The following is a 16,098-nucleotide window of genomic DNA, read 5'->3' as shown; positions in this document are numbered from 1 at the left end:
CTTACTAAAAGAAAGGGTGAATGTGAATGAAACTAATGGGGGGGGGGAATGATATTTCGTACACGGAACATCTCAAAAGTTTGTTTCCCAATGTTTTTAAAGATAAGCTAGGTTGCTTACGGAATTACACTCACAAGATCAAATTACTTCCTAATGCTGAACCTGTTGCCAGTAAGGTTAGGGGGGTACCCTTTTCGGTGCGGGAGGAGATGAAAAGTCAACTAGATAAGTTAAAAAAAGAAGGCATCATTGAAGAGGTCGAAGGGACGTAATGGTTGGCCCCAGCCAGGAAATCTCCTGGTAGTCTGCGTCTATGCATAGACTTGCGCTCTCTTAATAAACAGGTTGTTGTTGACAGGATATCCTCTCGTGAAAATTTCAGATATGCTCATGTTGCTCAAAGATTCCAAGATTTTCTCCACAGTGGATCGAAAGTAAGCCTATCATCAAATAAAGCTTGATGAGAGTTCTAGAGATCTAACTGCATTCATCACACCTTTTGGCACCTTCAGGTTCCTTAGGCTGCCTTTCGGTTTAGTCTCTGCAGCGTCTGTTTTTCAGAGGGCTTTAGTAAAGGTGTTGCGGGACCTCGGTGGGGTTAAGATATACCAAGATGACGTTCTGATTTTTGCTCGCGACATTGAGGAACATGGTGGAATTTTGAAAGAGGTTTTAAGAAGGTTTTGTGAGAACAGTCTTACGGTTAAATTAGAGAAATGTAAATTTAGAAAATCGTCCATTGATTATTTGGGTCACACCATTTCTGGGAAGGGTGTTGAACCTAAGCGTGAGTTGATTGAAACCATTCAGAATTTAGCCTCCCCTACTAATAAAGAAGAAGTCATGAAGATGCTAGGGATGGCAGAGTACTACAGCAAGTTTGTAGAAGGGTTTGCTGAGAGAACAGGTAATATTAGAAAATTGTTGTACAAAGGAGTTGATTTTTTTTGGTCTGAATTGTGTGAGGATGAATTCATTAAATTGAAGAATAGTCTTAAAAAAACACCTCAGCTTAGGAGTTTTGATCCAGCTTTGTAATCAGTGCTCATCACAGATTCTAGCATGAAGGGACTAGGTGCCGTGCTGCAACAAGAGGAAGGTGTGGAAGTAAAAGTTATCTTGTTTCTCTCTCGTAGCTTGAAAGGTGCCGAACTGAGGTACTCTGTGATTGAGAGGGCGGCTTTGGCAGTTCATTGGGCCATCAAGAAACTTAAAAATGTACTTTGGAGTACAAAGTTTATAGTAAGGAGCGACCACAAACCTTTATGTGAGGTGTTTAACAAGAAAGATTTTGATGTTATATCTTGCAGGATTTCCAAGTGGATTGTAGGTCTCTCAGCTTACAGTTTAAAGCTGAATATCTGCCTGGGGTGCGGAATTGCATTGCCGATACGTTGTCCAGATTGGTTAATTCTGAGGAAGGTGAGATGGACTCCAAGGAGGAAGATTTGAGTGAATGGGTATGTAATGTCGAACATGATGGGATGAAAGAAGATAAATGGATAAAGGCGTGTGAATCAGATGTAGAGTTTGTGGAACTACGCTCTTTGATCAAAAAAGGATGGTCACGCAAAACTGGTGGGAGTGTAGATGATTTTTGGAATGTGAGGAATGAAATTTCTTTAAGTGGAAGCTTGATATTTAGAGGTCCAAGGTTAGTTCTACCTAAAGTTCTGCGTGAAGACTTGATAAATTTAGCCCATGAGGGCCATCAGGGAATGTCCAAAACCAAAGCGAGACTCAGGCTGAATTACTGGTGGCCAGGATTGGACATTCAGGTTGAAAGGTCTGTTAGAGACTGCTTGCAGTGTATCTTGAGTGAAAAATCATTAAAACCTAGAGTTCATCCTATGATAATAAGAGAACGACCCAAGGGTCCATGGCAGGAGCTCGGTCTTGATATTCTAGGGCCTGTTGTGTCCAGTGGTTCTGAAATGTTTGTGTTTGTTCTCATTGATATGTTTCCAAGATGGCCAGAAATTGAGTTTACGAGGAGTATTGATTCTAAGCAAGTTATAACTTTTCTCAAAGAAGTTTTTACAAGAATGGGTTTACCTGGTTCGCTGTTGACAGACAATGGTGTCCAATTTGTTACTCGTGAAATGAAGGAATTCTTGCAACGCTGTTCGGTTGATCACAAGTTGTGTGCTCTTTACCACCCAGAGTGCAATGGCATGGTGGAACGTTTTATACGTGTACTCAAAGAACACACAAACATGTCGAAACAAAATGGTTTAGATTTAAAAAATGAAGTGTTTAAAAAAGTTGAAGCCTATAGGTTCTCTCCCCATGCCACCACTGGGTACAGTCCCTTCATTCTTTTGAAAAATAGGAAACCTAATACCCTTGTAGCTCCGTTTTGTGTAAACATTACAGAGTCAAAAAGAAATAAGGACATTCCTTTTCAACACTTGCGAGAGAGAAATGAGGAGAAGAAGGCAATTGCTAGGAAGGAGGATTTTATTTCAAGGAGGATTTTATTTCAAGGAAGTCTGTTAAATTAACCATTGTTAACGTAGGAGACATGGTTTTGATAAGAGCACCTGTGGGTAGAAAAAGTTCTGGGTATTTTTCAAAACCACACCGAGTCATAAAGGTCTTAAGGAATGCAATAAAGACTGAAGACTCTTGCATATGGAATTTAAATAGGGTGGTGGTTTTGAAAAATAAAGTATTTATAGATGGAAAAAATGACACAAACAAGGGGAACTCGGGTGAGGCACTCTCCACACCCACTCCTTCCCTAAGGGAAAGTTGGATAAGATCTGTACCCGCGAAATTTAAGGATTTTGAGATGAATTTTTGAGATGTGCAATCTCTTTAATGCTTTGTTTAATTTTTCTTGTTTTCTTGTATATGTTTTAATGTATGGGAGAAAGATGTGTTATATTGTACCTCTTTATTTGATGTTCATTGCTGTTCCTTTAAGAGCCTCAGTTGTTGTTTAAGCAGCACCATAGCAATGGAATGTATGTGTGTGGCCAGCAAGTCAGTTGCACCTGACTGAACCAAGCTGATGGATGGGACATTTCCTTTTGCTGAATAAACTTATGTTTCTTCACCTATTTGGAGAATATACTTGATTTTACACCTCTCAATATTTTCACTGACCTTGTTTTAAATGTTTTTTCCTTCTAGGTTTTTCCTTCTTGTTTTTACCGCCAGATGTCGCACTACTTCCACGTTAAATATCTCTCAAGAAATTTTAGTTTCCTTTATGTAGAGTTTACCGTCTTTCAAGCAGTTCTTGTAACTTTATTTTTAGAACAGCTTGACGTAGGTTCTTGTGTTGGTTCCTCGTCGTCATTAAATTGTAGAGAATTCATACTGAAGCAGTAGGTGTAACAGGAACTGTATTTATTACAGACCAATACAGTTTGGAAGGAGTGCGGAGGGCTGAGGGGAAGGGACTGCTAATGACAGGTTCCGCAGGTAACTGACAACTGTGCGTTCTAGAATGCCCAGCTGATAACACGGCGCGAGGACAGTACGGTGTCCAGCTTAATGTCCATGAAGCAGGCGCCATGCTGAACCAGGGAACTGCTCCCGGGGGAGGAGAGCAAGATTGTGTCTCAAAAATAAAGCGCGGGGTCCATGAATCGGGCGCTATAGCATAGTCATTTTAGCAGTGGTGTTATGGCAAATACATGCCAAATAGTAAACAAAGCACCAAATATGAAACCGAGGGAGAACAAAACTAGTGTGTGTGAAAAATAAAGCACAGTGTCCGTGAATTGGGCGCCGTGCTGAGCCTATGAAACTCTGGAAATAAAAAATTAAACCATCGTGGTGTCTATGAAGCGGGTGCTGTGCTGAGCCAGGGAAATACTCATTGAAATAAAAAAAGAGTCCTTTGTGTATTTCTGAGCAAAACAATGCGGACGCCTCCAAATCCTGCGGCGATACTCCAGGGGAGTGAACAACTTTGAAAAAGGAGGGACCAGAAATCTAAATTACCCATTAGCTAGCAAAGATTTTTACAAGACAACCGCCTAGACAAATCTAAAGCGATGGGATGTCGAACCCCACAAAGTACATACTACAGATTATCCTGCAGGGCAAAAGACTACAAGAGATTTCAAGAAAATTGTACATGTACATAGAATTAACCGCTTAATAATAAAAGAGAGAAGCTAGTCTACAGAGTTTAAAGGGTATATGTATGAATGAATTGTGATTGAATTGGAGATTACAGTATTAGGAAATGCATTTTTAATTTAAATGGTTTGTTGCCATTGCTATTTAATGTTGGTGCAGCAGGAACTCACTAAAAGAAAACACTAGAAGTTTAGAAGAAGAAAAGATTTGTCTGAAAATAGAGGACACCTGACTGAAGGCGGTCTCTCTTTCTCTCCCATTCCCCTTCACTGCTGAATAGCATTTGTTCAGAGTGAGCACAGGTGGAGAGGATTTGGAATCGTACATCTGCTCCCATGAAATTCTCTGGCATATGTTAGTTTTCATGACCTCATGCTTTTGGTGAAAGAAGGTGGTGTCTGTCATGTGGTAGGGAGTCAGTATGCACTAACCCTGGGCGTAGTTCGCGAAGTAGCACTTGGCGAAGCTATGCAAAGTGCAGTTCGCACTACGCGAGCTACGCGTAGCACTTCGCGAACTGCGTAGTACCTTGTTCGCACTGTGCCAGATGTCGTTTTCAATGATTGCAGTGCGGACAAGCAACCGGCACTGTGCAATCATTGAAAATGGCATCTTGCACAGTGCGAGCTGTAGTTTTCTGCTGCTCGAGTAGATTTTTACTCGAGCGGCAGCTTTCTCAACGCGAACTGGTAGTTTCTCATTGCGAGCGGTCGCGAGCATACGCGACCACTCGCAATGAGAAACCTGACCTCCTCGCGTTGGGAATCTCGCCGGGAGTTTTTTTTTCCATGCTCGCTATCGCCAACTTGATGTTGTTGATCGCGAACAAGGAAAAAGTCTTGCCAGGATGTCATTTTGCTTGCTCGCGGTCGCCAACTTGACGTTGAGGACCGCGAGCAAGCAAAAAATGACCGCAGCACTACGCAACACTACGCTACGCATGTTCGCACTGTGCTACGCGCAGTTCGCGTAGTGCGAAGTAGCGCGAACTTCGTAAACTACGCGAGCGTAGCGTAGTGCTTCGCCCAGGCTTAGTATGCACTTGCATCCCAGATAGTATGCACAAAAATGAAAAGTCTCTAGTTGAAATGAAGGCCAAGATGTTTGAGACCTGAAAGCCATGCAAAAGAAGATATGGACTAAATCAAAAGTGATGGAGGAAATGTTAAAGTAGAGAAGGGCGATAATTTGTTATAATAATAATTATCAAAGAGGGTAAGTTGAAAAATAGTTTTAATTGATGCAGAAAAAAATATTAATTTACGTGCACGTTAGTTGGCATGACTAAGTAGGAGCCTGTTCAATTGAAAATCGTTCGCATTTACTGAAGAAGAAAAAGGTCTGTTTTAGGTGTACGAGCTTCCAACGAGCATGTGTCTCTCTTTATTTCAGAACATCATGGAAATTACTGCTTTAGCTACGGTCTTCGTACTATTACAAAGCATCTCTTGGAGAAGATGTTCCTTCTGTTACAACTCTCAACGCTGCTCAGCTGAACTCTGTACTATAATAGTAAGTAGGTGTTACAGGGAGGTTATAGAAACTAATATTATAAAAGAACATACTATTTTGAGGTGAGCCAGACTTAAGACTTTTTGCTGAGACATTTTGCTTTGAGATCGTTACTTACAGACTTCCAACTTTTTACTGCAGACATTGGCTAGGGGCTTTGCTAGCAGAGATATTTGCGTGAGATGTATTTCTCTGCCATGAGAGCTTTTTGAGCTTTTCTTTGGAGACATACCTTATGTCAGTGTGCTTGTTAATGGACTTAATTTATTAACTACTTTGCTTTATGTAATCAACCTTTTTTTGTAATAAACATATGAGTTGATAACTTTAAAAATCTTGTTATGTGCAGATTATAAATATCCTTGGACTAAATCCATGAGCAGTCAATGTACATCTTTTATGTTGATTTTTTTTTAAATTTACCATACCTAGGGCGTCTGCCATCTTAAGGAAAAAACATAATTGCTGTCACATAAAGACATATTTGCATTCATATGTTGTGACACATGCACACATATTCATCATCACACTGGTGCCACAATAGTATATTGATGTCCATTTCCATATGCATGATGATTCATGCACATTTTTACATCATCTTGGGGCCAAAGCTGAAGGACATTGCTCAAACTAATTGGAGAAGCCAAAAGGAATGACCTATTAGCATTATCGATGCTTGTTAATTGTTTAGAATATCCATATATGTCAATATTTCGCAAAAGATAAGAGGGAGACTTAGAAACTCAAAGCAATTTCATTATCACTGTAACTTAGATAAAAGGGTGTATAGAGCTGAATGAAGCTAATATGAAGCCATTTTTTTCTTAGAACACTGGACATCTTTTTCTGCTGGCATACTGCTGGTGCATTTGTCTTCAGAGCTAAGCTGCCCCTGAATCTGGTGCAGTAAAAACATACTCCCAGAGGCCGTGATTTTACCAACATGAGTAGCCATTTTCTATTTAAGCAAACAATATTCCGAGATTTTCAATAGTTAGCGTGTTACGTATTTCTCTATGTTAACAAGACAATTTGTCTCGATCAGGGCGCTTCTCTGTCAAAACATTATACTCTGGTTTCTTATTCCAAAGGAATCCATAGAAGTGCTTCAAGACTACAATTCCCTCAATGCAATCGTACAGAGGAATGGGTGGAAGTAAGGTCTAGGAAGATTACTCTATTTGTTTATCAGTGGTGTTTTATTTCTAAATTCCTCCAAACAGAAATTAAGTTCCAAGGACAGTTTTGTTCGCAGTCTTCAGAAACAGTTGATTCCTTCTCAACATTTTGAGGCGGCATCCACACTCTCCTTTTCTTTTCTTTACAAAATAAAGATCAGCTGGATCAGCCAATGGTTCCCTCCAGAAAAAGCACAAAACACCTGTGTAAGTATTGAGAAAAAGAGTTTAAGGAAACACCATGTAAAACTTATAAGTGAGTTTTCTGTTGTGAAGTTTCTACATTTTTGCCTTTTTCCTCGCGTATCTGAGAGCGCTAAGAGGGTCCTTTTGGGAGTGGTAGTCTCAAGGTGATTTATCAATGTTCTCTTAAGAAAATGTAGCCAATCATTCAACCAATCATATTGTCCTTTCTCATTGTCCGTGTAGAGGTTTACCCATAACTTTCCCATCCCAAACTGATCATACATCACCTTAAGGAGGATAGGGGATTTTTTTAAATTAAGTCGGCCTATTGTGGAAAATATTTAAATGTGCAATTTTGGATGACAAATTATTTTAAGTTCTAATGATTTGTTTGAATTAATTCTAGTCATAAAACACAAATTAACGGTATTGCACTTGAAACGATTTTGCTGGAACATTTAGATGTGTATTTATTAACGTATTTTACTTGTATCTCATTTTTGTGAAGCCCCATTTTTATTAAAATAGATGTAGATTTCTGATTTTCAGTTCAAACTGCTCCAACTAGTTCCCCTGTAGCTCCCTGCGTGTCACTCTCCCTACTATTTCTGCAGTGTTACCAGAGCACACGATAGTGTGACATAAATGGGTATTTTTGTTCAAGTGCAATGGATCAGTGATTTAAACTATCCACTTGTGTTAAAGGTAACCATTCCAAGGTTCTTAAGCTGTATCTTCCTGCTGATGGGCCTGGTAGTACAACACTGGTGTGTGGGCTATTCTTTGACTAATATAACATAAACTTGTGCATCTCTGGACAACTACAACGTAGAAGCTGTGGGAGACTTCTGTAAAGGTGAGTTAGTTCTATATGAATTATAGTTGCTTGTTTTGCTCTGATTGGTTAGAAATGTGCTATCAATAGTCATACAATTGTGAGTTTGCAATGTTTGTTCATTATAAATGTGTATTAAAAAAACAAACGTGATTTTCGGGGTGAGACTGAATCTTTCCTTTTTCCACCACAGAAGCTGTTGGTATCCTTTGCGAAATAATAATTTAGGGACACCTCCAATCCTCTGATTTTTGACTTTGCATTATTTTGAGTTCTGTTTGAGTGTATCTTCATGGCTTTGAATAATTATTCAGTTCTGTTTGATTTTTGGTATTTTGTAATAAATTATTTTACTTATCTCCAATCTCGAACAAAGTTACTGAGTGGAACCAGTTCATTTCTACTCTATTCTATGTTGGCCTAATGTTGAAGAGGGTAGTTACTCTTATTGCAAGATATGGGGTGCTGGAGCGGAAACTCTGAGGTAAAGTTTTTGGTGATATAAAATACTGGATGCAGTAGAATATTTGGGTTCAGCTCTCACATTGTATTTACCAGTCTAAGACATGAATGTGGATAGGGAGGAAAGCGGTGCTCCACTACCTAGGCAGGCCACTGATACCCTTGTGGGGCTCTTGGATGCTGGGTATGTGCATGACGTCTGGCGCATGAGGCATCCTGGGGCCAGAGAGAGCACTTTTATGTCTACAGTGCACGGTACTTGGTCCCGCCTGGACTATTGGCTGTTGTCTGAGGCGGTATGCACGTGGGCTGTGGACGTTTAACATTTGGCTAAAACCCTTTCTGACCACTCACCTGTGCTCCTTGCGCTGAGGGTTCAGGGTGGTGGGAGGCCCCCATTTGCGTGGAGATTGCAACCGTCATCATTGTCAGATCCGTTTTTTAAGCACACGGTTGGCAAAGCCATTCATAAGCGCTTCCGGGAAAATGCGGGCACGGTGAAAGTGCTGGGGTTCTCTGGGAGACGTTTAAGGTGACAATTCGGGGGGGGGGTGTATCGGGGCACAGGTCGGGGTTCTCCAAGATCTGCGCCGCAGAATTCGGAAGCTCACGGAGGACCTAGCTGCTGTGGAGCGCGACTATGCTCGTTGCCTCGCCACTGAAAAATTGTCTGCTATTCGGGAGCTAGTATCGGAACATAACGAGACATTAGACCAGGAGATGGTTCATAGATCACAGAGGTGCACTATTCGATATTATGGGGACGGTGGATGGCCAAGCCGCTCGCTAGCGCAGAAGCTGGCGGCACCTCGCAGCCAGGATTACATTACTGAACTGCTGGACATGGAGGGAGTGGCACACTTTAGTAACTCAGACATCAGTGGGGTGGTGTTAGATTTTTACTCTAAATTATATGGGGAACGTAATCAGCCTCCTGCGACCTAGACGATGTGGCACTGGCCTGGCTGTCTCTCATTCAACGGGAGTACCTCACAGTGGCGTTTGACGTAGACGACGTGAAGCAGGCTATCATGCCCCTCCCTACTTGGAAAGCGGCGGATCTAGATGGTTTTCTTGACAATTTTATAAGGCAGATGACGATGATTTGGAGCCGCGGATGCTGGAGTTATTCGCTGAGGCGTACAAATCTGGTATGTTGCCTCCCCTTACGGAGGCATTAATCGTAATGCTCTTGAAGTCTGATAAGGTGGCAAATGTATGCAATTCCTACAGACCCCTCTCTGTTATTTATATAGATGCCAACATTTTGGCAAAAATGATTGCCACCAGGCTCCAGCCATTAGTCCCTAAATTAGTCCTACAGGACTAGTCTGCCTTTGTGCCCTCCAGATCTACGACACACAACCTCCGCACTGTTTTTTCTACATTACATTATTTCGAACGGGACTTTCAAGCAGTGGCGGTGCTGCTCGATGCGGCTAAGGCGTTTGACTCCCTTCAGTGGGAGTACATGTTCAGTCTTGATGCGAATGGGCCTACCACCGTTCTTCTTAAAATGAATTTGCCTCCTGTATGATGCACCAGTGGCGCGGATCCGTGTTAATGGCTGGGTCTCTGAAGCTTTCTCCATCAAACGCAGTATGGATGCCCATTGTCGCCAATGCTCTTTGCGCTGGCATTGGAACCCTTGGCCTGTAAGCTACGTCATCGACACGCCCAGGCAGAACTGCGGTTTCGTCAGCGGCCCTTAATGGTGTTACTGTATGCTGATGTTATGATGCTCTATGTGTGCGAGCCCGCCACATACTTGCCGGAGCTACTGAGAGAGTATGTCAGATTTGAGCGCTTCTTGGGACTAGGCATCAACTGGGCTAAATCAACTGTGTTTCCGCTGATGGCCGATACCAAGGAGATTGCGATGGACTTTCCCCTGCAATGGTCGCACGACCCGGTAAAGTACTTGGGAATATGGCTCCATAGAGACCCTGAGGTAGTGATTTCTGCAAATTATAGCCACGCCGTCGACAGGATTATGGATCAGGCTACACACTGGACTAAGTTACCTCTATCACTCGCGGATCGCATTGCGGTAAAAAAAATGAAATTTTTACCCAAACTGTTGTATCTGTTTGTTAACATCCCTATCTGATTGAACGTTGCACTGTTTAACACGTTGCAGTCAGTTCTGCTCACGTTTGTTTGGGGGGTGGGAAGCCCCGGTGTAGCTGGAAAGTGCTAACTCAGCTGTTCGAGCGCAGTGGATTTGAGGCCCCAGATGTTCACCTATATTACTTATGCGCTCAGGCGCAGTTTGGCACGTCTGGTACTATCCACAGAGATATCAACCACACACGGCCATCGAGGCGGATTCTTCTGTGCTCCCGATGCCGCTGGTCGCAGCTGCCCTGGTGGGAGGGGGGGAGACCCCGGGGGGAAATCAGCCCGGTTCACTGCACGTTATGGGCGTGGAGTGCACTCGCTAAGAGGGCGGGGGTGGGCTACCTCTATGCCCCCACATTGCCGCTTGTGGTGCATCCTGATATATCTGCTGCGTGGGCACAAGCCGCCTTGCAAGCGTTGGGTAAGGTGGGGATTACTCTCCTTGGGGATTTATATAATCCGGGCCAGTTCCGGGCACTTTCGGATTTGCAGAGTCTCCATGGTGCGGGTCTGATGCTGGGATTTACCTAGTTGCGGGTGCGACAAGCAATCCGTGACATTTACCCCGCGTACCCGGCCGAACCGCGCTCGTTGCGGTCACTGCAGGCGGTGCTGGCAGGGGAGGAGCACGGGGGCTTGAAAACAAAATTATACAACGCATCTCTTGGGGAGACTAAACTAGCGGAGTCCCCCTCATATACTAAGTGGGTGGCGGTATCTGGCACCTCACTGTCACTTGACGAATGGAAATTCTGCTGTGTATTGACTGAGCGGATAACGGCGAACTGTAATCTCCGAATAATCCTTTTCAAATACTTACATCAACTCTAGTATACCGTGCTTCAGCTGCGCCGTTTTGGCCTACAAGAAGGTGCGTGCTGTGTGTGGTGTGGGCAGGCTGACGCAGACTTTCTGCATCTAGCATGGAACTGTGCTGGTATATACAACTTTTGGGTACAGGTCACGCAAGTGCTCACGGTTGTTGTGATGGAGCCTGTTGAATGCTTGCCTGATATATGCCTGCTGGGTTGGGTACAGAAGCTTAAACCATGCCATTTCCACTTTGCTTGTAGGGCAGTGCTGGGGGGGCTAAAACGGTTCCGACAGTGAAGAAGTGGATCCAGGATTTACTGTATTGTAGGGACCAATTGGAAACTTACGCTTAGGAATTACTGGAGGCCTCTCACCCCAAGGATTTCTGGGCTCCCCTTACGGGGTATCTACTTGGGAAGCCAGACCTATGCGGAGATATTGTAAAGTAGTGCTATTGTGTAAATGGGGGGATTAGGGACTTTTAGTGAGTGTCGCCACATATCACTCTGAAGGTTTCCCAGATGTATTAAAATGCTATTCACAGTGCCATGGAGGAGGGGGGAGTGGGTGGAGGGATTGTTTCTTGTGGGTTAAGTTTTAGAATTGCAAACTAGCTTGTACTGATATCCTATGCAAAAGTGAGTGCTGAACCCCATGTCGGGTGTGCTATGTTCATTTGTCTACAAGCTGCTCAAAAAAGATATATATTTTTTTAAAACAAAAGAACAACTAGAAAAGAAAAACAGTAGAAACCCATTCTCTCGTTTCACTTTTCCAAGCGCCAGGACTCACCCGGTTAGCCACGGGACTGTGGCGCGCTATCTCACATCCGACAGTGGCGCCATCCACTCCTTTGTGTTGGCTTCTACTTTCCCTTCTGGTTCGGCATTGGAGCCACTTTAAGCTGCTTAGTACAGTTCCTTCTGTAAGCTGGGTTTGGGCAACTGTCTTGCTTCACTGTCGTTCCAGAGGGTGACGATTCCTATCTTCCCCTTCTCCACTTCCCGTCCCATTGTGCTTTCCTCTTTTCCCCCTCCACCACCCCATTGTAAACTGCGGTCTGTTTTTAGGTCTCGTCTAGGCAGCACTGGTGCATGAAGTTCCGCTCATCTTTCTAATTGGCTTCTGTCCTTTGTAAATGGTGGCTTTTCATTGGTCAATAGGCTTAGTAATCCCTCCTTTTCTCTTCTTGTAACCTCCCATGAGGACCCCCCGTTACATGTGTTGTTACTCATTATGCTTTAATTACAACCTCTGAGCACTATTTTATTAAATTGCTTTGTCCTGCCACAGGCAGGACGAGCTCCCCTTCAACGCTTATTTATTTATTTTTTTCATTTATCCAGCGCAGCAAGCCTTGGCAAGAATAATGCTGGCTGCGATTTTCTTTTGTTATTTGCTGACCGAACTCGGCCGCATGCCTTTCTTTTTTTGTTTTTTTTACAACGGCGGCACCCCCGATTTACCTTTGAACATCTGAAGCTAAAGCGAGGGTGCCGCGATTGCTTTATTGCTTTAAAGGTAAAGAAATAGAAAAAAAATAGCGATTTTGTTTTCTATTTGTTTACTTTTGTAATAATCTCGGCACCTCCACTTGAGCTTAAGATGTTTAAAGCTAAAGCGCAGGTGTCTCCATTTGTGAAAAAGCAAATGAATAGAAAAAAATTGTATTTTGTTACATTCACGGCACCGGCACTTTAGCATTCAACATTTTAACCTAAAGCGCGGGTGCCGCAATTGCTTCAAAATTAAAGAAATAGAAAAAAAGGTTTTCTTCTATTTCTTTACTGTTGAAGCAATCGTGGCACCCGCGCTTTAGCCTATGGTGTTGAAAGCTAAAGTGCGGGTACCACAAATGTCTCACATTTGCAACAGTTTGAGCTATTGGCATTGTAAATGACAATGCCGTTTATTTATGTGTTTACAAAACCTGCGAGCGGTGTTTAAGCACCGTTTGCATGTTTCGTAAACCAATAAATTTAAGGCATTATTCTTTACAATGCAAATAGCTCTCGCAAGTGAGACCTATTGCATTGCAAATGCTTGTTAATGTTGTCTGTCTCCAGTCCTGCTTTAGCCTCCCACTTTCGTGTTCATGTCACTTATCCCTTTCTGTATTCCTCTGAGCCTGTCATTTTTCTTTCTTTCTTGAGGTACTTGGGAAGCAGGTTTGGCCAGCGTGGGGGAAACCATACTGGAGCCTTCAGGTAATTCATCTCCTATTTCTGTACTTCTCATCCTCTCAGGAGCAGGCAGGACCGTATCCATGGAAAAGTGTGAGGGGGCATGGACAGGATATGGGTGGGAAACCATATTAATCTTTATCCCCCCACCAAATGACCGAAGCACCTGGCACAGTATTTATTGAAAACTTAGTTTAAACAAACTGCATTCACATTTGAATGCATACAATCTAGTTGAAAAAAATGGGCTCTGGAAGTAGAGGTTTGAGGGTGGAGGTGAGTGAGCAATAAAAACACATTTTATTGACTTTGTTAGATACCATCTGGGCAGCAATCCCATACCTGTATATTTTAGTGAGTATGTTTGAGTATCCGCCTCATCGGTGATAAGATATTGAGTGTGGCGTGTTGTGGTCAAGGACGTATGGAGAGGTTCACACATCAGGGGGTCTGAGAGGGAAGAGTGGGAAGATCGATACCACGGAATGTTGCCCATCTGGACCATATTTTCCTGTGTTTCAGCGGACAGCCTTGCGCATGGAATACCGCAATCTCTGCGCCCATACATCTATCTAGTTCTGGTTGCCATTTCCCTAACGTCGGGGGGGGGGGGGGTTGGTGGGGGAGTCCCCTTCCATAACTGAGCAATATCTCGCTTAGCAATAGTGAGGGCCAGGAAGAGCGAGTGTTGTTTATACTGATTCCCCCCTATCCCATCGGTGCTGTGCAGTAGAAGTAGTTTGGGGTCGTATGGGAGAGCCCCGGATAATACCTTCCCCAGGCAAATCGAGACTTTACGCCAGAAGGGCTGTATTACAGTACAGTCCCAGACCATATGTATGAATGTTCCCTCATCACTTCTGCAGCGTAAACACTGGAGAGATTGAATAACCCCCCATCTTCCAGAGACCGAATCGAGTATAGTAAACTTGATGTATGTATTTAAATTGGATGAGGCGGTATCGGGAAGACACAGCCGCACCCTGGGGATTAGCCTCGGCTCAGTCATCATCAGTTAAGTCCGGTATATCTACCTGCCATTCCCCTCTAGTCTTGTGTAGTGTTATTCTGCCATGTGTCATCAAAGTCTGGTATATATGTCAGATTTTATGCGATCCTAGATCCCCCATTAGAAGGCGGCCCTCAAGGGGGTAAAAATCTGGGAGGGTGTCCAGGGTAAGAATCTTAGGAGTGAGAACGTGACGCAATTAAAGATACTTATAGAATTGTGTTTTATGCAATTGAAATTCCGCCTGCAACTGTTGGAAGGACTTTAAAATGGTGCCCTTCATAACGTCTCCTAGGGTGGATACACCTATCCTGTCCCATTTGCGAAATCCTTTTAATGCCACCTGCTGGCGCAGATAGGTGCCGTGCCAAAGGGAAGTCGCCTGGGTCAGGCACCCAAGCTACCCCATCTGCCCTACAGTATACCCCCAGGGCCGAACCACTGTTCTGCTGGCATGAGGAAGGAAGTCTAGCTGGACACCCTCCATCGCTGCCTGTTCCAGTGTGAACGCCGGATCCATTGGCGTATTGTACCACCATTCGTTTATGATTAATAAATGAGAGGCAGCGTAATAGGCGTAAACATCCGCCGCTGCGATGCTGCCGCAGTACGTGGATTGTGCACAGGTTTGTAGTGCCCGGACAGCCCCTCCGTTCCTTAAGAATTTATTATAGATGGCGTTGATTTGCGCAAACCATGACCGCGGTATATGGTGTGGGAAATTCTGTAACCGATATATTCTAGTTAGAGAGACCATCTTAAAAAAAGCTGAGCGCCCATATAGTGAGAGGGGGAGGGATGACCATATAGTTGTCTCGTCTCGGAGGCCAGCTTGAAGTGGATTTATGTTATTTGTCCATGAGGTCTTTGGACATGGAGACATAAAAATATCCAAATATTTAAATCCCTCCGTCTCATGCATCAACTGAGCTGCCCATGTACCTCTACCCTGGTTACAGCATACCGGGAACAATACAGATTTGGAGGGGTTGGTATGAAGGGCCGTGGTCTGACCGAAAACTCGGAGGAGCTGTGGGATCCATGGCCCAGAAATCCATGGGTCTGTCATAAAGAAAAGGACGTTGTCCGCATATAACGCAATGCGGTCGGGCTGCGTCCACGGCACCTCTAATCCCCAGAGCACTGGATCTCTGCGTACCCACACCGCCAGGGGCTCAATTGCTAGGGCAAATAAATGAGGGGGCAGCCCTGCCTCGTGCCGCGGCAAATGGAAAAGGGGGCCGAGCGATGCCCAGCGATGCATACTGAGGCGGTTGGTTCTGTATACAGTAGGTGAATGCATGCTGGGAAACGCGGGATGAAATTGACTGTTTCAAGAAGTTGTAAGATACTCCCAACTAAGGGAGTCAAATGCCTTGTCAATATCAGCAAGTAGTATGGCTGCGGGATGTCCCAGCTCTTGGGCCAGAGCAATGGCAATGGCAAGCCAACCGCAAATGTTGTTGCGGTTGGCTTGCTGTGGCATAAAGCCAGATCTAAATGGATCAGATCTTCTATACAGGCCCGTAGATGATCAGCTAGGAGCTTGCCCAAAAGCTTGGGCTTGAAGTTAATCAAGGAGATGGGGCGATATGAGGATGGGTCTTCTGGTGGGCGACCTGGTTTTAAGTAGAGGACAATCTCAGCTTGCCGCCAATCCTGTGGCAATATGTGCCGTTCGAGTGCGTCCTGTATTGCCTC

The 16,098-nt window shown here is 43.9% G+C and overlaps 1 long non-coding RNA gene across 1 annotated transcript in view; it reads left to right on the top strand.

The window, feature by feature from the left end:
* LOC146830561 (uncharacterized) overlaps positions 1 to 16,098 on the top strand; it is a 169,313-nt gene that overhangs the window by 135,592 nt on the left and 17,623 nt on the right. The window contains exons 2-3 of the long non-coding RNA XR_014961445.1: positions 5,491 to 5,610; positions 13,359 to 13,412. This is a non-coding gene — a long non-coding RNA (uncharacterized LOC146830561). The remainder of the gene's footprint in view (positions 1 to 5,490; positions 5,611 to 13,358; positions 13,413 to 16,098) is intronic.

The sequence above is a fragment of the Triturus cristatus genome, chromosome 5_1 (assembly GCF_964204655.1).
Source record: "Triturus cristatus chromosome 5_1, aTriCri1.1, whole genome shotgun sequence".
In the NCBI taxonomy this organism is placed as follows: Eukaryota; Metazoa; Chordata; class Amphibia; order Caudata; family Salamandridae; genus Triturus; species Triturus cristatus.
This window is presented reverse-complemented; position numbering and strand designations above follow the sequence as displayed.